The 27,443-nt window shown below is 39.5% G+C and overlaps 2 pseudogenes; both read right to left on the bottom strand.

Moving 5' to 3' along the window:
* Positions 1–5,989: 5,989 nt before the first annotated feature.
* On the bottom strand, positions 5,990–7,875 carry LOC149209612 (asparagine--tRNA ligase, chloroplastic/mitochondrial pseudogene; annotated as a pseudogene).
* Positions 7,876–11,051: 3,176 nt separating this feature from the next.
* On the bottom strand, positions 11,052–12,496 carry LOC149209611 (asparagine--tRNA ligase, chloroplastic/mitochondrial pseudogene; annotated as a pseudogene).
* Between the last annotated feature and the right edge of the window lie 14,947 nt (positions 12,497–27,443).

The raw sequence follows: 27,443 nt of genomic DNA, 5'->3' as shown, positions 1-27,443 counted from the left end.
GAGTGCATCTGGACAACAATTCATCAAATCCCAAAATCATGTCATTATTGAGAATGGTATTGTTGAACACATCCCAATCTCTTGTAAGGCCCCCAAGTGTAATAAGAGAGAGCTCCAGGTCACCAATGACTTCACCAACAGATAGAAGATCATTCTTGATCTCGGTGATCCTCATGAAGTAGGATTGGATGGATTCTCCTCTATCCATCTTGATGTCTTTCAATTTGTTCTTGAGAAAGAGAACTTGATTTGCATTATTAACTTTGAATATGCCAACCATATTTTCATACATCTCCTTAGATGTTTCGAAATCAGAAATATAGGCAACCAAAGGCTTATGAATAGAATCAACAATAATATTCTTAGCTTTGACCTCACCTTTCTTGTACTTGGTTTGTGCAATGGCGGATGCATTTGAAGGAGGCTCTGCTATTCTTCCTTAGACATATTCCATGGTATCATTATCTTCCAAAGTCACATTCCATCCATGATAGTCGTATTTGTCCTTAATATTGTCCTCGGATTTGAAGAAATATGTAATTGTCATTGGGACTTGTTCCAAGTCCTTGTCTAATAGCTTCCCTTAGTGATTCCTTTTCTTCACTCTCGCTTGGGATTTGTCTTCACCTAAGCTCTGATACCAAGTTAATTTTAGATAACAATGGTATGTTCTATGCTTTAGGACAATTTACTTCAATTTTTCTTATCATCCCAATGACCATTTCCAATTATCTTTAGTAGCAATCACATTAACTTATACACATCAATAATAAATGCATATAGAACATAAAAAAATATTCAGAATACAAGCCAAGACAAGAGGACACAAGATGTGGTTGATGCTAGGGATAAACCTCATTATGGGGAAACCCTTTGATCAAATCTTCTTATTATTCTTCAATAGTTCAGTAGAGAGAGAGAGAGAGTACAAATGTCAGAAATACATGGCCAAAATAGATCTACCAAATCAGTAGTCAATGCAACCCTAACCAGAAAGTCAATGGTGGTCAAAGTTGCCCGAAAAAAACCTCCAATAAGCTTGATCAACAATAGAAGAATGCGGCCTCTAGTGAGGGTCAAATTCAACCCAAAACAAACTCGGTCAACCTAGTCAAAGTCTGTTGTAATTCTGTGATCAAATCATAAATTCAATGTAGTAGCCAACATGGTCAAATAGTCCCCAATCACCTCAAATTTCATGCCAAAGAATGTGGCTTGCAAAGATTGAAATTATATCCCCAAGGCAGAATTCAACATAAGGTCAAACTTCCCAAGTCAACATTGTTCAACGATTCCCTAATCTCTGTAATTTTCGGCCTCCAAAACCAGTCCAAAATCTGCCTTCCTTCCACACATGTGAAAAAGAGAGCCTCCAAGTTGTACAAACCAATCAAGAGAGGAGAGAGAAGATGATGTGATGAGATGAGTGATGTCCAAATGAGAGAAGGGTCACTCCTATTTATACAATTCGTTGAGGGTGAGGAGACAATTCGTTGAGGGTGAGAAGACATATCCATTGTGGTTCATGAGCCTACATTTGATTGAGGTCAACCTTGACAATTTTTCCATGAGAAAGAATAAATTCAAAATCCCATTTCCACTTGTCAGAATGAGATTATATTATATCAAAATTGTACCTCTCAAAAAGAGGAATCCAATGCAATAATCATCTCCATTATATCAGTTTTTGTTGGGTATACGACCAAAGTCCCACATTGACTAGAAGTGGGGAGGATCATGGGTATATAAGGATGGACAAATATCTCCATTGATATGAGGCCTTTTGGGGTAAAGCCCAAAAACAAATCCATGAGGGATTAGGCCCAAAGTGGACAATATCATACCATTGTGGAGATATGTGGTGTCCAGAGTCCTAACAAGTGGTATCAGAGCCATGCCCCGAAGTTAGCCAAGTGGATGAATCCTCGGAATGCTAAACAAAGGTGGTTGGCCCTGGTAATATCACGATGGGATCCGTGGATGAGCTCGGTTAGACAGGCGGTGTGCTCCAAATTCTTCATGGACGTGTCCTGGTCCCAACACGGTGAAGAGGAGTTGACCTGGGATAGAGAAAGCTCTCGAGGCAGGTGGTGCTACCATGTAAGGTGTGTGCTTCCAACGCATTGGAGCGGAGAATCCTGGTTGGTAGAGAGTGGACGGATGGATAATCGTTTGAGGGGAGGCTCGATGGTCCTTTGTTCGAGGGGAGGATTGTTGGGTATACGACCAAAGTCCCACATTGACTAGAAGTGGGGAGGATCATGGGTATATAAGGATGGAAAAATATCTCCATTGGTATGAGGCCTTTTGGGGTAAAGCCCAAAATCAAATCCATGAGGGCTTAGGCCCAAAGTGGACAATATCATACCATTGTGGAGATATGTGGTGTCTAGAGTCCTAACAGTTTTCCTAAGGTGGAAGTTTCCCTAGTTTCCAATTTTAACAAAATTTTATCAACTAAAGAAGAGGATCATGCAGAAAAGGCATAAGTACTTTCCCAATGATCCTCAAAAATCAGTCTTAGTAGTGACGAAAAAGGTGATCTCCTCCAACGCTAGAAGAAATACAAGGGAATTTATGGAAACGAATGTTGCATTCGCTACAAGGACACCAGATAACTCAAAGCATTTGATAAACGAGAATTTCAGAAAAAGAAAATAACTTGCTACGATGAAGCAACACGTAGAGCATCTTGCAGTGGAGAACCAACAGTTGTTATCATAGAAATCCAACATCGCATAATGGAAATCAACCATGCTAGATGAATTGTGACCAATCGAGGATATTATGGAACAACTATATGATTATATGATACTTATATAGTAGGTCATGTCTCTTCTCATTGGCATTCAGAAAAATGAACAAGAAGTGGCGAAACTCTTGAAGATAGCAACTAGAGCAGTTGACAAGATGCAAGAGTGGACTACCAAATATCCAAATTCCCCAGAGCATTTGGAAAATAAGGATATGCTCTCTGTAGAAATAGATAGAGTGAAATTAGGACTCCACCTACATAATTATTCACATTTCGGAGCACAGTTGGATAACACTATGGCTACATATAACTGGCTACATAATGGGTGGCATCTCTTACACAGAAGCATGGGATGTCTACCATTAGATCTCTTGAAGCAATCAGAGTTAGGGAGGTCGTATTTCAAGTGATTATAGATTACATTAAACAAGTCAAGTAGGTAACAGAACAGGAACACTTGGAAGTGACCAAAGATGTTATTCAATAGTATGCCTTTGCACCAGTCAAAGTGCACATGAAGTTGTTGTGGTTGTGGAATAATGTTTAGTCAAGCTCCAAGAACTTACTATCAGAAGCATTAGAGGTGAGGGTGCGCTGCATAAGATACTTTCCAAATTGGATCGAAGTCATCACAAAGGAGTTCAGATCCTGCCACACTTATATCACAAATGAACTCCATGAAGAAGCACACGATCTATCCATTTGATGAGTTTTGTCTTTTAGCAGGTTTTCCTTATTAGGCCACCATCTCATGTGTAAATTTTCTTATGTAATAAATTTTATGTAATGAAGTACAAGGGACAAAAGTGGAATATGAATGACCACACATTGGAATGTAATGAGTCATATTAGAATATGAATAGTCATAGAAGTCAAATAGTCATGAGAAGCTCAAGGGTCATTATATTTGTTATAAGCATATCCTCATAACTCAAGCAAGAGGCTTTTTGGGGGAGGCTTAGACTTGGCTTCTCTTGTATTACATAGGAGATAGATTATTCTTTGGAGAATCAAGTTGTGGCTTCGTGTTCCACTATTGGATATAGTGATTAACTCATGGAATAGTGTAATAGGGATCTCTCACTTATTATCAAAAAATCAATGAGCCAGTCTTCCTTCATACATGTATCATGTATATAGTTGGACTATTATGGTTTTTTTTTTTATCGGTAAAGACTAAATCTATTAAGTAAAATATAGTACAGTCAGGAATAGCATAAAACCGGCAGACCGGAAATGATGGATTCATCAACCTCGGTTTCGGATGAAAGATACAATCTCAGAGCTACAGGAAAAGCAAAAAACCGACAGACCGGAAAAGATGGATTCATCAATCTCGGCCTCGGAGGAAAGAAACAATCTAGAGCTACATCAGAATATTCGAGAGCAGAGACTAGCTATCATGCTATTACCCCAGCGGGACAGTAACTACACCACAATGTTTTTTCCCTTTCTTTTTGTTGACTTTTGTCCAGCCATCATGGTGCGAGTGGGCTAGAACTACTTGAAGACTGGAGTTCTCTATCTTCGGGGACTCCTTCTCTGATTTAGAGGAAGAAGTCTCATGGGGACGTTTCTGGGAGCTTGCTGAGACATGGGTATGCTCCATATTTTCCGAGGGCGGGTCCATCGGCTGAGGCGTCTGATCTGGTTCTGACTCGCTTTCCTCCTTTTCCATACTTGGGGAACTTGAGCTACCAGCTGGCGGCGGTGGACAGGGAGCCCAACGCTTGGGCTTGGAATGTGCGAAGAAGCTCTTTTTCGTGCTTGCTGTCAGCGATGGGCAGGAGCTATGCAGGTGCCCTGTTAGGTGACAATGGCGGCTGTTAGCGCTTGAGATTTCACCTCAGGCTGAAAAGGTAAACCTTCAAGGCTACATCAAACCATTTCACCTCGTAGCTAGCCCTACGAGGTATGAGAAGGCTCTCTCGGGTCAGATTCAATAGATCTTTCAATATGATTAGGCTGACCAATTAAGAATAAGGATTTTAGGCTAGTAAATTGATAGGGGGTTTGATTTGATGATTTTTGGTTTTTTGATGGAATGACGGGGCTTTTCTGGGCTGCATGGGCAAGATCACAGCTTCAAACAGAGAAATATAATGACTACACAGGTTATCAACTGAGGCAAGGTAGGCATGCAATTTAACACCAAATCTGGTTTCAAATGGGATGGCAAGACTGGTGAGGAGCTAAGGAGGGCAGACAATAACTCTGAATCCTCCTTAAACAGTAGAAAACATCGAATGCGAACAAACTTATAGGAGGAGCATATAATACTATGAATTCCTACCTAATCACTTCATTTGTTCAGCTTGAAAGGGTCATGAAATGAAATGGAACATAACTGATTACATATGAGACAAAGGGAAAAACTTATGCTAAATCAACATACCACATGAAACTCAGCAAACAGAGCTGTGAAATTCCATTAAATTCTCTGTCATAAAACTGTACAATAAAAAGCTCTCTGCTTCTCCAGCAGCTCCCAGCGCTCAGAAAAAACTCTCCTCCTCTTCCTCTCTCTCTGACTAACTAAAAATTATATCTATATTTTTTATACATTACATAAAACTAAACTAAAACAAAAACCAAAAAGCAACAGCTCGACCCCACAATCAGGGCGCTGTTTGAAACTGAAATTACAAAAAAAATCGAAAATAGAAAAGCCTTCTATCATAAAACAGTACCATCTCCCTAAAAATCTTCTGATTAACTAATAAAAACATAAATGCTGGAGCGCCTCTCTTTTTGGTTTCTGCGGTCTTGAAATAGGAAATCTGTTGCGGTTGTTGTCTTGGTGACATGAATGAGGATCGGACTTAGTGCTTAAAAATACCACATGAAATTTGACGGTGGCAAAATGTGCTACAAGTACAGAATCACAAACATGCCACGCGGCATACTCATGGTACAGTTTGCTTGAATGACAAAGGCAGCCATATAGAGCGCAGATCTTGTTGAAGCATTGATTAAAATCTGGGAAATAGGAATCGAATCCCATTATGCTGTTCTGGCACCATTTGAATAGCACTGAGACTACACGTTTACCCTTGGCACTCTTCTGCTTCTCGTAAGAGTCTAGTAACTTTGGTGTGTAAACAGCATCAAAAACAAGATCGTATGCCACCTGGAGCTCCACATCAACATAGTCGGCATCCAATTCTATAGCCAAACGAAGTACATCAAGGCGTGTTGCTTCATCAATACTCCAACGCTGCTGTTCTACCGAGATTACAGCAGGAGGAACCTTGGAACTAAAACATCCATAGCTGCTACAGTCTTCCCATCCGCATTTTCTCACATATAGAAAGCTTTTATATCTTTGGGATAATCTTTTATAATAACAGGTGAACCAGAAAAGGCTTCCTCTGTTATATAACGCTCATGCTCACTCTGCAAGTCACATCCCCATGTCACCGGGAATTCAAAATTTTTCTTTGCTTTCAAAAGCAGTTCAACTGCATCTGTATATGTCAATTGCACAAATTTCTTTTCTGCAACATTACTTAAACGTGTAATTATCCCCTTCTCAATCCAGGTATTAAAGAATTCCATATCTTCTTTGCAATTATCCGGAATAAACCTCACTGGAGATAGACAGTTGCACAAGCCATGTCATCATTCAGATTGGCAAAAGCAAGCTCTGGTTCAATCATCCAGAACTCAGCTAAATGACGTGAAGTGTTCGACTGCTCTGCTCGAAATGTGGGACCAAACGTGTATATATCTGAAAGAGCACATGCATAGGTCTCTCCATTGAGCTGTCCAGAAACTGTCAAGAATGCTGATTTTCCAAAAAAAATCCTGTGCCCAATCAACATAACCATCCTTTGTGCTAGGGATCATGCTAATTGGAGAGCCCACATCCTCCTTAGAGCTAGGAAGCAAAGATGTGACACAAAATTGCTCTCCGGCACCTTCACAATCTGAAGCAGTGATTATTGGACTAGCAACCCAGACAAAACCCATCTCCTGGGAAAAATTTGTGTGTGGCATATGCGAGGGCATTTCTTACTCGGGCAACTGCACCAAATGTATTTGTTCGAGGCCGCATATGTGCTACATTTCTCAGATACTCTCTACTTGCTTTTTCTTTTGAACAGGAAATGTGGCAGCATCACAGCTCCCAATCAAAACAAGTTTTGTTGTCCTCAATTCCACCTTCTGCTTCGAGCCTGTACTGGCTACTAAAACACCATCAATAAAGATAGATGCCCCTGTTGTGATCAAGCCAGACTCAAGCTTATCATATCCCTCAATATCAGAACCCATCACACACTGCAAATTTGAAAGACAGGACCCATCATTTACATCATCAAACTTTACAAAACCTGGCCACTTCAACGACTCTGACTCGAATAAAGCAAAACCTGCATCTGGTTTGCCCCTTCTAATGTATTCAATCGGTGTTGTTCTGCATTTTAGTGAGCTGAAGTTATCTGATGTGAAACAGAAGCAATTGATGTGCCATTAGACCAGTTTTGATTTACACAAGCTTCTTTGGCAATCATATTGCGCATGTACTGTTTTGGCCTCGATTCGAGCAATGGGATGCCTCTCAGCCGAGCTTGCTCTTCATAAAATCCTCTATTAAAAACATCACCAACAGCCTTAGATATGAGAAGAACTAGCATAATCAGGGGCAAAAGCTGCAGATTGTTTGTGATTTCGACCATAATGACACAAAAAGACACGGTCATTCTCATGGATCCTCCAAAAAAAGACGCAGCTCCAAGTAAAGCATACGTTCCCTCACAAAGTAGCACCTATTGATCCTCAGAATGAGCGAAGAGATGCAGCTTCAAGCACATCTTCCTTTGGCAGCGTAGTCAAGATTCGTTGTTACCTCTACACTTCAGGTCCTCCGGTGAAAAATAAATCCTCCCCGGAAATCTTTGCAGATTCAGACATCCATCCATCGTTTGCTGTACAACAGAACATGAAGCCTTTGAACTCTGATGATGAGCTTGATCGTTGGGAATAATCTCAGAGAGAAATTCATGAGTCGCTTCAACAAGATTGTACACCATTACACGCCCCTTTCGAGCCTTGGAGTTTGTTTGATCTGAAAACATTGATTGCAACGGGTGGAGATCCTCTTCTGACAACCCCCCCATCTGGTCGAATATGTAGTTTTGAAGCCTTGTATAGATACCCAGGCAAGCATCTCACTAATAACTCTACAGATATATTCGAATTGTTTAGTCCACTGTCCATCGAATAAGGCCTGACAGTTATAGAAAGTTGAGGAGAAGGACTCTCGCATATGATTTTAAAGTCCTCTTGAAATATTGAAGATCACAGGAATCTCAGATTCACTTATTTGGATGTTACAATCACCACTACCATCAACTGCACTCTGTTTCCCCCTGTTTCTGGTACCTTAAGATATTATTTCGCCATTGACCAAATTTAATCTTCATCCTCTTTTAGCTTCTTGCTGTTTTGATAAATATGATATTCCTTCATATATGCAAGTGTTAAAATCAAAGTGATGCGAGCAAGAACCACAAATAATGGATGAAGGAGCGGAATTTTTGATTTGATTTTTTTTTATTGCCAGACTTGGATTTGCTGATGATGTTTTGAACTGTGTTTGTGCGATTGCAGAGATAGGAATTTGAAGTTTGCTGCTACCTTTTGAGGAGCTAGAAAATAAATTACACAAATTTAAACAACATATTAATGATTTCTTCTTCAAAACCCTGTTTTGAAGAAGAATCAATGTCTGATATGAGACGGAGTCTAACATTGGCTCCATTTGGGATGGCAGCTGCAGCGTCCTGGAGGTGCCAAGAACCGCAGAACTTTGGGAGAGCAGACCAGTGCTTTATTCATTGGGCAATGGAGTCATCTTTCCAACAAATCAACACAGCTGAAGACTTATTTTCACACTGAAACTGAACTCAAACAAACTAAAAGCCAACTGAAACAAGATGCTGCCCTTGTGGCTGCTTATTTATGTACATAATCTATTCTAATCTGCTGTACAAAGAATAGATCAAGTAATGCTAAAATGCCAAATTAACCATTCAAGTAAACCTGGAAATGAAGCCGCTTGAGAATGCTGCCACGAAGTCACAGATGCAATTGCTGGCAGCCCTTCATGCACATACTGAGCCCGGTCACGGAAAAGACAGCCTGATCTGTCCATCAGAGTGAAAAATATGTCCATATATGCCGCAATAGGATCACGGACACCGGCCTCTGTTGGCTGCCCCAACTCTGCAATACATACTTCCAGCTGCACATTGTCAATGTATACCTCTATAGGCAAATCTGTTATTGCTTGTTTCGATGGAGGAAGGATTTCCAAAAACTTTTTAGGGTCTTGGAAATCATAAGACTGAATTTTCTCATCGATATACTGAATTTCATTTTCAACTCTTTCAACAACTAACTCATAAAATCTAGTTTTGCCTTCAAGATGAAGCTTCGGAGATTTCACACATTGAAAGAAAATACTGAAAAATTCTTCATTAATTTCAATATCCGCTAACATCTCTCTAACTCCATCTAGAACTTCACAAAGTGCAGGGTCTGCCACATACCCTACCATTGCATGAACATATCAACAGGCACTGGAATGTCTGGATCGAGTTGGAGTCGCCAGGTGAATGATTCAGCCTTTCAAGTGTCTGATCGTTGTCCACTATCAACAATCAGATCTGAACTTGATATATGTACTGGGGTAAAGTGTCAATGAAGCGCTATGTTCACAAATCCCACGGAGATAGACTGAAGCAGCGTTTATCTACTTGCGCTGATGTAAAACAAGAGCGTTTTCGAAGGCTTCTGGCATAACTTCAGGCTCCGTCTAAGACTCGTGAAACAAACACATCAATCAACAGACAAGTTTGTTCTTCCCCAGTATGGTCGCCAATATGTTAGCGCTTGAGATTTCACCTCAGGCTGAAAAGGTAAACCTTCAAGGCTACATCAAACCATTTCACCTCGTAGCTAGCCCTACGAGGTATGAGAAGGCTCTCTCAGGTCAGATTCAATAGATCTTTCAATATGATTAGGCTGACCAATTAAGAATAAGGATTTTAGGCTAGTAAATTGATAGGGGTTTGATTTGATGATTTTTGGTTTTTTGATGGAATGACGGGGCTTTTCTGGGCTGCATGGGCAAAATCACAGCTTCAAACAGAGAAATATAATGACTACACAGGTTATCAACTGAGGCAAGGTAGGCATGCAATTTAACACCAAATCTGGTTTCAAATGGGATGGCAAGACTGGTGAGGAGCTAAGGAGGGCAGACAATAACTCTGAATCCTCCTTAAACAGTAGAAAACATCGAATGCGAACAAACTTATAGGAGGAGCATATAATACTATGAATTCCTACCTAATCACTTCATTTGTTCAGCTTGAAAGGGTCATGAAATGAAATGGAACATAACTGATTACATATGAGACAAAGGGAAAAACTTATGCTAAATCAACATACCACATGAATCTCAGCAAACAGAGCTGTGAAATTCCATTAAATTCTCTGTCATAAAACTGTACAATAAAAAGCTCTCTGCTTCTCCAGCAGCTCCCAGCGCTCAGAAAAAACTCTCCTCCTCTCCCTCTCTCTCTGACTAACTAAAAATTATATCTATATTTTTTATACATTACATAAAACTAAACTAAAAAAAAACCAAAAAGCAACAGCTCGACCCCACAATCAGGGCGCTGTTTGAAACTGAAATTACAAAAAAAATCGAAAATAGAAAAGCCTTCTATCATAAAACAGTACCATCTCCCTAAAAATCTTCTGATTAACTAATAAAAACATAAATGCTGGAGCGCCTCTCTTTTTGGTTTCTGCGGTCTTGAAATAGGAAATCTGTTGCGGTTGTTGTCTTGGTGACATGAATGAGGATCGGACTTAGTGCTTAAAAATACCACATGAAATTTGACGGTGGCAAAATGTGCTACAAGTACAGAATCACAAACATGCCACGCGGCATACTCATGGTACAGTTTGCTTGAATGACAAAGGCAGCCATATAGAGCGCAGATCTTGTTGAAGCATTGATTAAAATCTGGGAAATAGGAATCGAATCCCATTATGCTGTTCTGGCGCCGTTTGAATAGCACTGAGACTACACGTTTACCCTTGGCACTCTTCTGCTTCTCGTAAGAGTCTAGTAACTTTGGTGTGTAAACAGCATCAAAAACAAGATCGTATGCCACCTGGAGCTCCACATCAACATAGTCGGCATCCAATTCTATAGCCAAACGAAGTACATCAAGGCGTGTTGCTTCATCAATACTCCAACGCTGCTGTTCTACCGAGATTACAGCAAGAGGAACCTTGGAACTAAAACATCCATAGCTGCTACAGTCTTCCCATCCGCATTTTATCACATATAGAAAGCTTTTATATCTTTGGGATAATCTTTTATAATAACAGGTGAACCAGAAAAGGCTTCCTCTGTTATATAACGCTCATGCTCACTCTGCAAGTCACATCCCCATGTCACCGGGAATTCAAAATTTTTCTTTGCTTTCAAAAGCAGTTCAACTGCATCTGTATATGTCAATTGCACAAATTTCTTTTCTGCAACATTACTTAAACGTGTAATTATCCCCTTCTCAATCCAGGTATTAAAGAATTCCATATCTTCTTTGCAATTATCCGGAATAAACCTCACTGGAGATAGACAGTTGCACAAGCCATGTCATCATTCAGATTGGCAAAAGCAAGCTCTGGTTCAATCATCCAGAACTCAGCTAAATGACGTGAAGTGTTCCACTGCTCTGCTCGAAATGTGGGACCAAACGTGTATATATCTGAAAGAGCACATGCATAGGTCTCTCCATTGAGCTGTCCAGAAACTGTCAAGAATGCTGATTTTCCAAAAAAAATCCTGTGCCCAATCAACATAACCATCCTTTGTGCTAGGGATCATGCTAATTGGAGAGCCCACATCCTCCTTAGAGCTAGGAAGCAAAGATGTGACACAAAATTGCTCTCCGGCACCTTCATAATCTGAAGCAGTGATTATTGGACTAGCAACCCAGACAAAACCCATCTCCTGGGAAAAATTTGTGTGTGGCATATGCGAGGGCATTTCTTACTCGGGCAACTGCACCAAATGTATTTGTTCGAGGCCGCATATGTGCTACATTTCTCAGATACTCTCTACTTGCTTTTTCTTTTGAACAGGAAATGTGGCAGCATCACAGCTCCCAATCAAAACAAGTTTTGTTGTCCTCAATTCCACCTTCTGCTTCGAGCCTGTACTGGCTACTAAAACACCATCAATAAAGATAGATGCCCCTGTTGTGATCAAGCCAGACTCAAGCTTATCATATCCCTCAATATCAGAACCCATCACACACTGCAAATTTGAAAGACAGGACCCATCATTTACATCATCAAACTTTACAAAACCTGGCCACTTCAACGACTCTGACTCGAATAAAGCAAAACCTGCATCTGGTTTGCCCCTTCTAATGTATTCAATCGGTGTTGTTCTGCATTTTAGTGAGCTGAAGTTATCTGATGTGAAACAGAAGCAATTGATGTGCCATTAGACCAGTTTTGATTTACACAAGCTTCTTTGGCAATCATATTGCGCATGTACTGTTTTGGCCTCGATTCGAGCAATGGGATGCCTCTCAGCCGAGCTTGCTCTTCATAAAATCCTCTATTAAAAACATCACCAACAGCCTTAGACATGAGAAGAACTAGCATAATCAGGGGCAAAAGCTGCAGATTGTTTGTGATTTCGACCATAATGACACAAAAAGACACGGTCATTCTCATGGATCCTCCAAAAAAAGACGCAGCTCCAAGTAAAGCATACGTTCCCTCACAAAGTAGCACCTATTGATCCTCAGAATGAGCGAAGAGATGCAGCTTCAAGCACATCTTCCTTTGGCAGTGTAGTCAAGATTCGTTGTTACCTCTACACTTCAGGTCCTTCGGTGAAAAATATAAATCCTCCCCGGAAATCTTTGCAGATTCAGACATCCATCCATCGTTTGCTGTACAACAGAACATGAAGCCTTTGAACTCTGATGATGAGCTTGATCGTTGGGAATAATCTCACAGAGAAATTCATGAGTCGCTTCAACAAGATTGTACACCATTACACGCCCCTTTCGAGCCTTGGAGTTTGTTTGATCTGAAAACATTGATTGCAACGGGTGGAGATCCTCTTCTGACAACCCCCCCATCTGGTTGAATATGTAGTTTTGAAGCCTTGTATAGATACCCAGGCAAGCATCTCACTAATAACTCTACAGATATATTCGAATTGTTTAGTCCACTGTCCATCGAATAAGGCCTGACAGTTATAGAAAGTTGAGGAGAAGGACTCTCGCATATGATTTTAAAGTCCTCTTGAAATATTGAAGATCACAGGAATCTCAGATTCACTTATTTGGATGTTACAATCACCACTACCATCAACTGCACTCTGTTTCCCCCTGTTTCTGGTACCTTAAGATATTATTTCGCCATTGACCAAATTTAATCTTCATCCTCTTTTAGCTTCTTGCTGTTTTGATAAATATGATATTCCTTCATATATGCAAGTGTTAAAATCAAAGTGATGCGAGCAAGAACCACAAATAATGGATGAAGGAGCGGAATTTTTGATTTGATTTTTTTTTATTGCCAGACTTTGATTTGCTGATGATGCTTTGAACTGTGTTTGTGCGTTTGCAGAGATAGGAATTTGAAGTTTGCTGCTGCCTTTTGAAGAGCTAGAAAATAAATTACACAAATTTAAACAACATATTAATGATTTCTTCTTCAAAACAGGGTTTTGAAGAAGAATCAATGTCTGATATGAGACGGAGTCTAACATTGGCTCCATTTGGGATGGCAGCTGCAGCGTCCTGGAGGTGCCAAGAACTGCAGAACTTTGGGAGAGCAGACCAGTGCTTTATTCATTGGGCAATGGAGTCATCTTTCCAACAAATCAACACAGCTGAAGACTTATTTTCACACTGAAACTGAACTCAAACAAACTAAAAGCCAACTGAAACAAGATGCTGCCCTTGTGGCTACTTATTTATGTACATAATCTATTCTAATCTGCTGTACAAAGAATAGATCAAGTAATGCTAAAATGCCAAATTAACCATTCAAGTAAACCTGGAAATGAAGCCGCTTGAGAATGCTGCCACGAAGTCACAGATGCAATTGCTGGCAGCCCTTCATGCACATGGTGAGCCCGGTCACGGAAAAGACAGCCTGATCTGTCCATCAGAGTGAAAAATATGTCCATATATGCCGCAATAGGATCACGGACACCGGCCTCTGTTGGCTGCCCCAACTCTGCAATACATACTTCCAGCTGCACATTGTCAATGTATACCTCTATAGGCAAATTTGTTATTGCTTGTTTCGATGGAGGAAGGATTTCCAAAAACTTTTTAGGGTCTTGGAAATCATAAGACTGAATTTGCTCATCGATATACCGAATTTCATTTTCAACTCTTTCAACAACTAACTCATAAAATCTAGTTTTGCCTTCAAGATGAAGCTTCGGAGATTTCACACATTGAAAGAAAATACTGAAAAATTTTTCGTTAATTTCAATATCCACTAACATCTCTCTAACTCCATCTAGAACTTCACAAAGTGCAGGGTCTGCCACATACCCTACCATTGCATGAACATATCAACAGGCACTGGAATGTTTGGATCGAGTTGGAGTCGCCAGGTGAATGATTCAGCCTTTCAAGTGTCTGATCGTTGTCCACTATCAACAATCAGATCTGAACTTGATATATGTACTGGGGTAAAGTGTCAATGAAGCGCTATGTTCACAAATCCCACGGAGATAGACTGAAGCAGCATTTATCTACTTGCGCTGATGTAAAACAAGAGCGTTTTCGAAGGCTTCTGGCATAACTTCAGGCTCCGTCTAAGACTCGTGAAACAAACACATCAATCAACAGACAAGTTTGTTCTTCCCCAGTATGGTCGCCAATATGTTAGCGCTTGAGATTTCACCTCAGGCTGAAAAGGTAAACCTTCAAGGCTACATCAAACCATTTCACCTCGTAGCTAGCCCTACGAGGTATGAGAAGGCTCTCTCGGGTCAGATTCAATAGATCTTTCAATATGATTAGGCTGACCAATTAAGAATAAATATTTTAGGCTAGTAAATTGATAGGGGGTTTGATTTGATGATTTTTGGTTTTTTGATGGAATGACGGGGCTTTTCTGGGCTGCATGGGCAAGATCACAGCTTCAAACAGAGAAATATAATGACTACACAGGTTATCAACTGAGGCAAGGTAGGCATGCAATTTAACACCAAATCTGGTTTCAAATGGGATGGCAAGACTGGTGAGGAGCTAAGGAGGGCAGACAATAACTCTGAATCCTCCTTAAACAGTAGAAAACATCGAATGCGAACAAACTTATAGGAGGAGCATATAATACTATGAATTCCTACCTAATCACTTCATTTGTTCAGCTTGAAAGGGTCATGAAATGAAATGGAACATAACTGATTACATATGAGACAAAGGGAAAAACTTATGCTAAATCAACATACCACATGAAACTCAGCAAACAGAGCTGTGAAATTCCATTAAATTCTCTGTCATAAAACTGTACAATAAAAAGCTCTCTGCTTCTCCAGCAGCTCCCAGCGCTCAGAAAAAACTCTCCTCCTCTTCCTCTCTCTCTGACTAACTAAAAATTATATCTATATTTTTTATACATTACATAAAACTAAACTAAAACAAAAACCAAAAAGCAACAGCTCGACCCCACAATCAGGGCGCTGTTTGAAACTGAAATTACAAAAAAAATCGAAAATAGAAAAGCCTTTTATCATAAAACAGTACCATCTCCCTAAAAATCTTCTGATTAACTAATAAAAACATAAATGTTGGAGCGCCTCTCTTTTTGGTTTCTGCGGTCTTGAAATAGGAAATCTGTTGCGGTTGTTGTCTTGGTGACATGAATGAGGATTGGACTTAGTGCTTAAAAATACCACATGAAATTTGACGGTGGCAAAATGTGCTACAAGTACAGAATCACAAACATGCCACGCGGCATACTCATGGTACAGTTTGCTTGAATGACAAAGGCAGCCATATAGAGCGCAGATCTTGTTGAAGCATTGATTAAAATCTGGGAAATAGGAATCGAATCCCATTATGCTGTTCTGGCGTCGTTTGAATAGCACTGAGACTACACGTTTACCCTTGGCACTCTTCTGCTTCTCGTAAGAGTCTAGTAACTTTGGTGTGTAAACAGCATCAAAAACAAGATCGTATGCCACCTGGAGCTCCACATCAACATAGTCGGCATCCAATTCTATAGCCAAACGAAGTACATCAAGGCATGTTGCTTCATCAATACTCCAACGCTGCTGTTCTACCGAGATTACAGCAGGAGGAACCTTGGAACTAAAACATCCATAGCTGCTACAGTCTTCCCATCCGCATTTTCTCACATATAGAAAGCTTTTATATCTTTGGGATAATCTTTTATAATAACAGGTGAACCAGAAAAGGCTTCCTCTGTTATATAACGCTCATGCTCACTCTGCAAGTCACATCCCCATGTCACCGGGAATTCAAAATTTTTCTTTGCTTTCAAAAGCAGTTCAACTGCATCTGTATATGTCAATTGCACAAATTTCTTTTCTGCAACATTACTTAAACATGTAATTATCCCCTTCTCAATCCAGGTATTAAAGAATTCCATATCTTCTTTGCAATTATCCGGAATAAACCTCACTGGAGATAGACAGTTGCACAAGCCATGTCATCATTCAGATTGGCAAAAGCAAGCTCTGGTTCAATCATCCAGAACTCAGCTAAATGACGTGAAGTGTTCGACTGCTCTGCTCGAAATGTGGGACCAAACGTGTATATATCTGAAAGAGCACATGCATAGGTCTCTCCATTGAGCTGTCCAGAAACTGTCAAGAATGCTGATTTTCCAAAAAAAATCCTGTGCCCAATCAACATAACCATCCTTTGTGCTAGGGATCATGCTAATTGGAGAGCCCACATCCTCCTTAGAGCTAGGAAGCAAAGATGTGACACAAAATTGCTCTCCGGCACCTTCACAATCTGAAGCAGTGATTATTGGACTAGCAACCCAGACAAAACCCATCTCCTGGGAAAAATTTGTGTGTGGCATATGCGAGGGCATTTCTTACTCGGGCAACCGCACCAAATGTATTTGTTCGAGGCCGCATATGTGCTACATTTCTCAGATACTCTCTACTTGCTTTTTCTTTTGAACAGGAAATGTGGCAGCATCACAGCTCCCAATCAAAACAAGTTTTGTTGTCCTCAATTCCACCTTCTGCTTCGAGCCTGTACTGGCTACTAAAACACCATCAATAAAGATAGATGCCCCTGTTGTGATCAAGCCAGACTCAAGCTTATCATATCCCTCAATATCAGAACCCATCACACACTGCAAATTTGAAAGACAGGACCCATCATTTACATCATCAAACTTTACAAAACCTGGCCACTTTAACGACTCTGACTCGAATAAAGCAAAACCTGCATCTGGTTTGCCCCTTCTAATGTATTCAATCGGTGTTGTTCTGCATTTTAGTGAGCTGAAGTTATCTGATGTGAAACAGAAGCAATTGATGTGCCATTAGACCAGTTTTGATTTACACAAGCTTCTTTGGCAATCATATTGCGCATGTACTGTTTTGGCCTCGATTCGAGCAATGGGATGCCTCTCAGCCGAGCTTGCTCTTCATAAAATCCTCCATTAAAAACATCACCAACAGCCTTAGATATGAGAAGAACTAGCATAATCAGGGGCAAAAGCTGCAGATTGTTTGTGATTTCGACCATAATGACACAAAAAGACACGGTCATTCTCATGGATCCTCCAAAAAAAGACGCAGCTCCAAGTAAAGCATACGTTCCCTCACAAAGTAGCACCTATTGATCCTCAGAATGAGCGAAGAGATGCAGCTTCAAGCACATCTTCCTTTGGCAGCGTAGTCAAGATTCGTTGTTACCTCTACACTTCAGGTCCTCCGGTGAAAAATAAATCCTCCCCGGAAATCTTTGCAGATTCAGACATCCATCCATCGTTTGCTGTACAACAGAACATGAAGCCTTTGAACTCTGATGATGAGCTTGATCGTTGGGTATAATCTCACAGAGAAATTCATGAGTCGCTTCAACAAGATTGTACACCATTACACGCCCCTTTCGAGCCTTGGAGTTTGTTTGATCTGAAAACATTGATTGCAACGGGTGGAGATCCTCTTCTGACAACCCCCCCATCTGGTCGAATATGTAGTTTTGAAGCCTTGTATAGATACCCAGGCAAGCATCTCACTAATAACTCTACAGATATATTCGAATTGTTTAGTCCACTGTCCATCGAATAAGGCCTGACAGTTATAGAAAGTTGAGGAGAAGGACTCTCGCATATGATTTTAAAGTCCTCTTGAAATATTGAAGATCACAGGAATCTCAGATTCACTTATTTGGATGTTACAATCACCACCACCATCAACTGCACTCTGTTTCCCCCTGTTTCTGGTACCTTAAGATATTATTTCGCCATTGACCAAATTTAATCTTCATCCTCTTTTAGCTTCTTGCTGTTTTGATAAATATGATATTCCTTCATATATGCAAGTGTTAAAATCAAAGTGATGCGAGCAAGAACCACAAATAATGGATGAAGGAGCGGAATTTTTGATTTGATTTTTTTTTATTGCCAGACTTTGATTTGCTGATGATGCTTTGAACTGTGTTTGTGCGTTTGCAGAGATAGGAATTTGAAGTTTGCTGCTGCCTTTTGAGGAGCTAGAAAATAAATTACACAAATTTAAACAACATATCATTGATTTCTTCTTCAAAACCCTGTTTTGAAGAAGAATCAATGTCTGATATGAGACGGAGTCTAACAACGGCATCGGAAGGCAGTGTTTTCGTACTCTAGAAGCTGGGTCCAGACAAAGTCCTTGATCTTGAGATTGATGTACTCCGGCAGTCCCTTTCTTAAATCAAGCTCCACACAAACTCTGGCGTATGTATAGAGACCCTGCCGCTCTCTCTTGCAATCTCCTATTAAAAAGCTACCCAAGGCATTGCCTATTTCCTTGTATACTTCTGTGCGCCACAGGTGAACTGGGAGATTTGGAAGTCTGATCCATACAGGGGCTTTAGTGATGACTGCTGAAGCTGGGTCAAAGTCTGGAAACCATGGAGTTAGGAAGAGGCCAGCTGAACCCATGAACCAAGGGCATTGTAGCAGTGCTCGAGGTCATCGAACAGTACTATGAAGTATCCCTTTGCACAGAAGTAAACCTTGCAGCGATCAGTCCAATTGTCCTTGATCCAATCATACAGATCCTTTGAGCGCGGCCAGAGCCCATTGAATCTGCAGATGATGGCCCTTTCAGCAAATTTTTGGGTGTCGTCTTCAAGATCAAGGTAAGATATCTCAACAGAGGGAACTTCCTCCAATTTGTCAACCATAAAAGGCTTGGGTTTGGGAGGTTCCGGGGTTGCGGGCTTCTCAGGGCGAACAGCAGCTTTGTAGGAGTTTGGAGGAGCAGAAGAGGATTGCCCTGCTGCTCCTCCTCTCAAACGAAAGGAAAACACTAGAGAGCTATTGCTCTTTATACTGTAAGAAGAGAGAGGAAGAGGATCTTCGAGCTGTTTACCTTGGAAGATAAGTCTTTGAAGGGCTGAGGGGATCCCAAGCCTGTGCTCCAGGTTTGCTTTGAGATTTTGAACCAGATCTGTAGGGTTTACCCATTGCATGACGGTTTTGCCAGAGATCTGTGTTATTTGAATCTGAAAGGGGGCAGAGGACTCTTCAGAAGATTTCTGGAGCAGCTTGGGGCCTGAGTCTTTTGAGTCTTCCGCTTCTTGACACAGGGGGGGCTGCAGGAGAGCAGAAGTCTTCTGCCTGAAATATTTTTTACCCCAACTCGGATCTGCCGTAAAGGGATCTGTGGATCCTCTGTAAAAGCGCTGTGTCAGGGTGAAAGAAGACCAGATCTGCGCATCTGAGAGCAGAGAAATCCTTGAACATCGCGGATCCAGGTCCATATTCCCTCCACAAACTTGATCTTCGACCTTGTCATTTGAAATCAACCCTGGCTCATGAGATCGGATCCTTTCCTTGCTAAAATGGGGCATGGCCACCATGCGTCTCTGTTTTCCATAGATGCAGATGGATCTGCCAGGCTTGTGCAATGCGTTCGCAGAGGGGAGCGCATCAAGACAGGTTTGGGTGAGGATCGGTTGTTTTATATTGAGAACCTCTGGATTAAAGGCTAGTGCCGCCTTGAGGGATTCGATCTGCGCCCAGAAGAAAGGGTAGCATGGCGAGCTCTTCTTGCTGTATCTTGAAACGTTTGAATCCTTTCCCTTAGCGAATCCGTCCCAAGGCGAGAGGGAAGATTCAAGCATAGAGTGGCCAGCGTTCAGGCTTCTGGCCGTTCGTGAGCAGGGCAGACCTTCCAGAGCTGCGGCAACGCTGACTGTGGAAACCCTAATGCCGTGAGATGCATCCATCGCTCCGCTCTCCCTCCTCTCAGATTCCAATATAGTTGGACTATTATGGTTATGTGTATGGTATATGTTGTTTTATTTACATGCTAGGTTAATGAACTATTTCATTTCTTAGTTATGGTTGTTATTGAATGGAAGTTATCATGTGGACTAATCTTTAGGTACTCAACAAGTCTTTATTTTATTCCCAAGTCCCCCTTTAGGATACTACTATTACTTTTCTAACTGGTGGCTCATTTTCCTCACCATCTGCGGAAGTTGTCGTCATACACCTTACATTTAGAATCTCACAAAGCTCACATTCTTGCTTCCCCAAAGAGGCATTATATTATCTTATGTCCCATTGTAACCAACACACTTCTTAGAAAACCATTCCAACGATGTTCGGGTCATACGACCAGATGGGACTCCTACACTAAACGGTGTGATGTCTAATTAGAACTTCACACCAAGGAGATCCCCTTACAATTTTGGGAGATTCCAGCACCATCAACATGTGGAAATTTTGAATTTTCTCAATTTGACCAAGGCTAAGTCAAATTGAGTCTTTCCTGCTACATTTTTTCAACAGATACTAATAAAGATAAAGATAAGAAAAATACTCCTTAGTCAACATTGTTGGACAACCCTGACAAGGGAAATGAGTCAATAGAGAAATTAAAGAAAGCTTTCAAGCTTTTTATTCCTGAGACATCCCCTAAAGCTTATTTGACCCCTATTTCTACAAATATCCAATTACGTTCTTTTATTTTCAAATCTATTTCTAAGGTTGAACCAATAACAGAAATTTTTCCTTCTTTGAATGAATATTATTTCAACTTACAAACAAAATTATTTGTGAAGAGGAAAAATAAGAGAAAATTAGATCGATTTGAAACAATCTATGAGTTCAGTTGGCAAGCATAAGGTGATATAAAGGTGATCGAGGAGGATCTCAAAAGGCTAAATATTTGTAGTCCTCATATCTTAGTGAAACCAACATCAAATCTTACAACTCAACGATGTAGGTTTTAACCCCATACAGAAATTACCTGCATACGAATTCTAAAACATAGAAAATAAGCAATGCGGGAGCATAACACATAAAACACATATACACAGATATTTTCCCCTGGATCCCAAAACTGGGATTACCAGCTTGATTTTTCATTATGTTCCTTTCAATGTTATAATACATATTTATACATGTTGAAGCATCCAATACCATGGACCGAAAACCATCGCGTCCAAAACCATGCGCAAAAAATCATGCACAAAACCATAGGTAGGTCCGCCCAACCTAATATAGGGTCCAAAAACAAAAAATTTCAAGGCACTGCCCCAGACCCCATAGAGTGGGGTTACCTACACCGCTCAAACACCCTGTGACCCCCTCGCTATGCAACCGGCACAATGAAGGGGGGGCTCTGCCCCCCCTCTAACCCCTCAGTTAACTACGTGGGCTAGTCGTGGAAAGAATATAACACAATCCAACAGACAAGAGATTTTCAACGATGTAAATGACACCTTAATCTAACATTATATGTGAAAGTTATGCCCATGTGAAGTTTGTGACTAAGAACAACAAAAATTTGCAGGTGGACCTTAGGGTTCCATGTGGCACTCCCACAAGTTACCACGTGGAAGCCCAGTTATCCAGTATAGACATCATTGGAGGTACCCATAGTTGACATGGCAGACATTTGGAAGACATTGGGACTGACTGAGCATGAAATGGTGTGGTATGTGGCCCAATGATATGGGACCACGTGTCCCAATTAAATGGTGCCACATGGCACCAAATGTGTGGCCAAATTGGCCCCAACTTGACACTTGGTGAACGATTAACAATTAGACTGTTGATAGTTACAAAAAATGTGGGGTCATGGGTCAACACTGTTGGCAGTCAGCACTAACTATAGCAAAGACAAGTGGCAATGGATTAGTTAGCCACCAACTTAGAAGACCCACCAAACCCCCAACCATATATGGTTCAATGAAAACGTGTGTGTGGGTGTGTGTGTGGGTGTGTGTGTGTGTGTGTGTATAGTCATATATTAAAAGGGGTTTACAAGCTTGGAACTCGCGACCACCCAAACCGCAATGCCTATACATATATGTGTCAACCAATCCATCGACTGGCGAAACCTTGTTAGGTTCGTCGGCCCAGAAATATAAAACCAATCGTTATCCCATGCTTCGGGGAGGAGGATCGGTGGGAGGTCGCGAAACCAATACAGTTTAGAACCTTGTGTGTGACAGAACTTGGGCAGGGTAGAACCCTGTGGCATGTTTTTTGAGACAAGGTATATTCTAGGGGAATATTCTAGGAATATTTTATAGGTAATCTATTGTGGAATCTTAAGATTATTTGAAGGGCCAGAGTTGCAGGTAACAAAATATAGTCAAGTTTATACTCAAATTACTCATAATTTCGAGAGGATTTCACTAGTGTAGTCTGTTTCAGGATTTGAGCATCCCATTTTCAGGTCACTCCCAATATTAGAGGTATAATGATATATTTTTCCATCTACACATTTTCAATTTTGTTGAGATGAATGAAGATGCCTCCCCACTTTTGAAGTAGGGCCCAGAGATGTAGTCCACACTGGACAAACTCTGTTATCAAATTTTTGTGTGCATTGTATTTATTATCTCTTTTATGTTCCTCTTCTTTATGTGTTTGGGCATATAGTTTTTACATACTTTTTTATGTAATTATGGCAAACATCAATGAAGTAAAGATCCTAGATCAAAATAATAGGGTTGAATAATCATTACAAGCTCTTGGAGCTTTCGTGAATTACACACAACATCGGGTTAGTGAATTTTCAGTACAATGAGGGAAAACTTCAAAGGATTAAAGAAATATAATCATAATTGGAGAGAAGTAAAGTTTTTGGTGAAGAGCAATGGCAGGCTCATTCTGCCTCACTTAAAGAATATTTTTCTACTAAAAGGACAAACTAGAAAAATGAATTACAAAGAAAATTAAATGATTTAGAAATCAGGCATGTCAAACAAGTAGAAGAATTAAGGAATTGTCATGATGATCAAATCTGAATTATAAAAGAAGAAGTTGATAGTAATATTGAGATAATGACTACAACATTAAATCAGCAGATTGGAACTCTTCAAATTCAAGTAAAACATAGTCATGATATTGATCAGAGCATGAGTATGTTTAGACAACAAGGTTTGCAAGTTAACCAACTACTACAAAAAAGTTAGGTCAAATTATACAAACAGCTAGATAAAATCTATAGATTTTATTAAGAAATTATGAATCTAAATGATAGAATTGAGTATCTCGTTGAATAAGAAAAAACATCAAAGAAATATTCATATTAGTTCTAGATTGGGAAAAACAATTGGACCCTGTACATATTCCTAAAGTTTCCAAAAGAGATAAAATATTAATGTTTTCTTCTTTAAGTCAAAGAGAATCTGATTCCAAATAAATTCAGGAATGGACTAAAAGAGCCATTCAACATCGTGACTCAATTTAGGATTCCAGATCTAATATCATTGAAGAATTTGATTTACCTAGCTCATGGCCCTTAAGAAAAGTTGTACTGGGGATTATAAATCAACAAGAAGTTGAGGAAAGAATAGTAGAACATGATAAAACAATAAAATCAATAAAAATATGGAACCTACAGGAATTTCAGAATTTCCTTCAATTTACGTTTGAGTAGATTAAATTAATTTCCAAATTTGCTACTAAATACAAAAAAAAAGAAGGAAAATATATGTTCAAAATTTAGTAACCAGATGTCATGTTAACGTCAATCATTTTTTGCTAGTTCATTTCTCTATAATTACACATTTTTCACAGATTGGGTAACCTTCATCCAAGAGACTGCTCTGAATTTTTTGCCTACAGAAGATAAATATTATGAAGATGAAGAAGAATATTAAAACGGCCCACCACATTCTAGGAGAAAGATTTTGTTAATAAAAATTGGATCTTATTTTTAGCATTATTATTTTCTGAAGAAAATCTTGGAGATTTTCTATCTTTAGCTAAGAAACATATCTTATCCTATTTTCATTTTGTTATTTATATGACCCATTATGTTGGTGTAAGGGTCGAAAATTGTTCAAACTCAAGACTTGCATTTTATAATCATATTTTGACTTTAAGCTTTTTGAAGACCAAATTTCAAAATTGAATGTGTTCCTGAGTTATGCATTTGATATCGTGCAATCATTTTAATTATTTAATTGATGTCTCTGGTACTCATCCTCTAACTTATCTACATATTTATTTCTATTGAATATTAGGATATTCTGATTAATATTTCTTATGATATGTTATAGTATATTTTTTCTATCAAAATTATTCAAGTACAACATATCTATTATATGTTCATGTTTTAAGTTTGATGGTAAATACTGATATTCTAACAATAGTATTCTAGTTTGCTCTCACTATTGAGATATATTTATTTTTAGTTCATTTGTTTCATTATATTGCATGCAAATTAATATGAAAATCTAAAATATATATATAAATCAATCATTACCAGGCTCTTGAAAGGGAGTCTTCAAAAAAGTATCTTGTGTGGTTAGCTGGACCCAAATTCCAGCCATATTCAAACAAACATAATGTTTTCTTTTAAATATTATGTTTAAATGAATTCCCCATCCCCCCACACTCATTGTTCTGGTCTTCTAGGCCAAATCTCGTTCATACACACAACAGTTTGTATATTTTTTGTAGTTAATTGTAAATATTAATTTATGTCATATATTTTCCCTAATTTAGATTAATTATAACATTTTCTCACATTAGTTTTAAGTTAGAATAGGAAATCGGGCCTTTGTTCCGAAGACTATACAATCAATTTAAATGAAAAAGAGGTCTAATTAAGACCTTGAACAAGCCAATACTCTAATCATTGTAGTTGGGAACTTTTCCCTCTAACACATAGCCAAACACTTGATCAACCATTGTGTGGTGCATGGAACATGTATCAAGACTACTTGGCATTGGATCAACCTCAAGCGAGCGAGAATAAATATTTAGGAAGTAAAAGATCAACAAAAAAATGATGGTGTGGCCAAGAAAGATTTATATGATTCACTTACTCATTAGCGAATTATAGGGATTAAATCTTCAATAGAAATAGGACACTTATTCATCATTTATCTACACAGATTTCTAGCAAACGTTTTCTCAGTTGGCTATTGAAAAGACATTATAAATATGACTCATTGAAAAGCAAGAGGGATCATATTTTGTATCTCTTATCTTTTATCAATGTTGAAACTTTATGTTTATGTAAGCACTATCTATATTTAATATAAAATATTGTCTTTTTTTACCATTACACTTTGATGAAAAGGTTACACCAGTGAATAGTCAACTTTTTTGAGCATTTCTAAATCTCATGCATCGCAAGGAGGGCCCCTTATTGCTTACAAGAATGGTAGTATAGTTTTCTTTTTACTTTGTTTTGCTTTGTTTCGTTATTTATCTCAATTGCTTTGTTTTTCATCATTTCAACTTGTAGTTTTTTCTCAGTACCTTATTTGGTTTTACAGGTCTATCAAGTACTTCAACTAAAATAAAAATTAAAAAGTACAAAAACATTTACTTGTCTAATTTTTTCCATTTTCATTCATCTATATTCTTTTTTTTTTGCTGAAGCAAGAGTCGGACCTTCTATTTCATTAAATTAGAAATAAAATTACAGCATGTACAAAAAACCTGACTCCAACATGGACTCAAGAAAACCAAGGGCCTTCTGCCATAAATTTTCCCCTACCCTTAACATCATACTATTCTATCCTCTCATAAAATACCTTAGGTTGAACTTTATGATTCATAAAATTAATGTACAACTTCGCTAACTCCCCACATCTCTGTCGCGTCAAGCCTGATAAGACCGATGGCCCCACAAAACCGCACGTTCAATTTTGACCGTTGATTCTGACTGCTAGATCGAACGGTGTGGTGAAATTTCGCATAGCCCAAATCTCCAAACTTTAATGCACAATGGAGGGTGGTATTCTTAACCCCTCCCTGTCCATGCGTTAGGAGACTAATGGGATCACTCCCAAAATTCTAAAACCACTTACCGCTTCGAAACCAAGCGATCACTGGGTAACTGCTTAGAACCTGGTTTTCCGTTCCATTAGAGGAAAGTAGGGGAGTAGCCTCCACCGGACAATTCTAACTGCCCTTCCTATGCGAGCATGCCTCGGAGCTTGCATCAAAGACTGCTGCAGACTGAGAAAATAACCCTGAGTTGCAGTCCGAAAGAAAAGGGGGATAGGTCCACTTACACCAGGGTAATATGTGACCATTCTGAGCTTGCCCTTCTTCGAGGTATCTACTAGAGTACTCAGATCGAACTTGCTTAGAAGTCATCATTCCATGCCTTTCACTAGCCCAATATTTAAAAATTTCTCTGTCCTCAGTCGCTTGTTCTCGCAAAGAGCTTTTAATCTGCCCTAAGGCATCTCCTGCCATTTCATCTCAATTCTGCAATCTGAATTAAAAACTCCTTGGTTGGCCAGAGTGTCCGCTAGTTTATTGGATTTTCATCGAACATGGCTGAAACTAATAGTTCATAGACTCAAGAGATGTTTTTGAATTCTTTTGTACACTTGAATTAGTCTCCAATGTTTTGAGACCTTCTCCGGCGCAGCTCCGCAACTGATTCTTTTAATAGTGTTTATGGAGATCTCTGAGTCTGCTTCTATAATGACATTGGAGCTATGGTTTAGTTTAAGTAGCTCAAGACATTGCTCTAAGGCCATTAACTCGGCCATATTGTTGGTGGCGTTACCTAAGTGGCAGTGAAATATAAAGATTATGTTTCCTACATCATCTCTTAACACCCCACCATAACCAGCTGTTCCAGGGTTGCATTTTGAAGCCCCATCAATATTGCATTTCAGATACCCTTTCGGTGGAGGATGCCAGAACTCCTTTTCCATTTCCAAATCTTTTTCTTTTCTGCTTAGTCCATTGGGAATGATATCTTGCATTCTTAGTTTCCTGAGTGTTCTTGTTTCATTTTCTGTGGGAGGGTTCTTGGATAATTGTGAACAGTGGTGCTAACTGTCACCTTAATCTGCTTCAAGATCAGATCCAGCAGGTGAAGAGGAATAGTTTTTCCATCCTTGAAAATTCTTTTGTTCCTTTCTTTCCAAACATTCCAGATGATGAAGCTTGACGTAAAGGCCTAGGCCAAATT

Source organism: Pinus tabuliformis, chromosome 1_2 (genome assembly GCF_031772625.1).
Source record: "Pinus tabuliformis cultivar Carrire ecotype Pingquan chromosome 1_2, CPIR1, whole genome shotgun sequence".
In the NCBI taxonomy this organism is placed as follows: domain Eukaryota; kingdom Viridiplantae; phylum Streptophyta; class Pinopsida; order Pinales; family Pinaceae; genus Pinus; species Pinus tabuliformis.
Note: the sequence above shows the minus strand (reverse complement) of the source record. Positions and strands in the feature narration are given on the sequence as shown.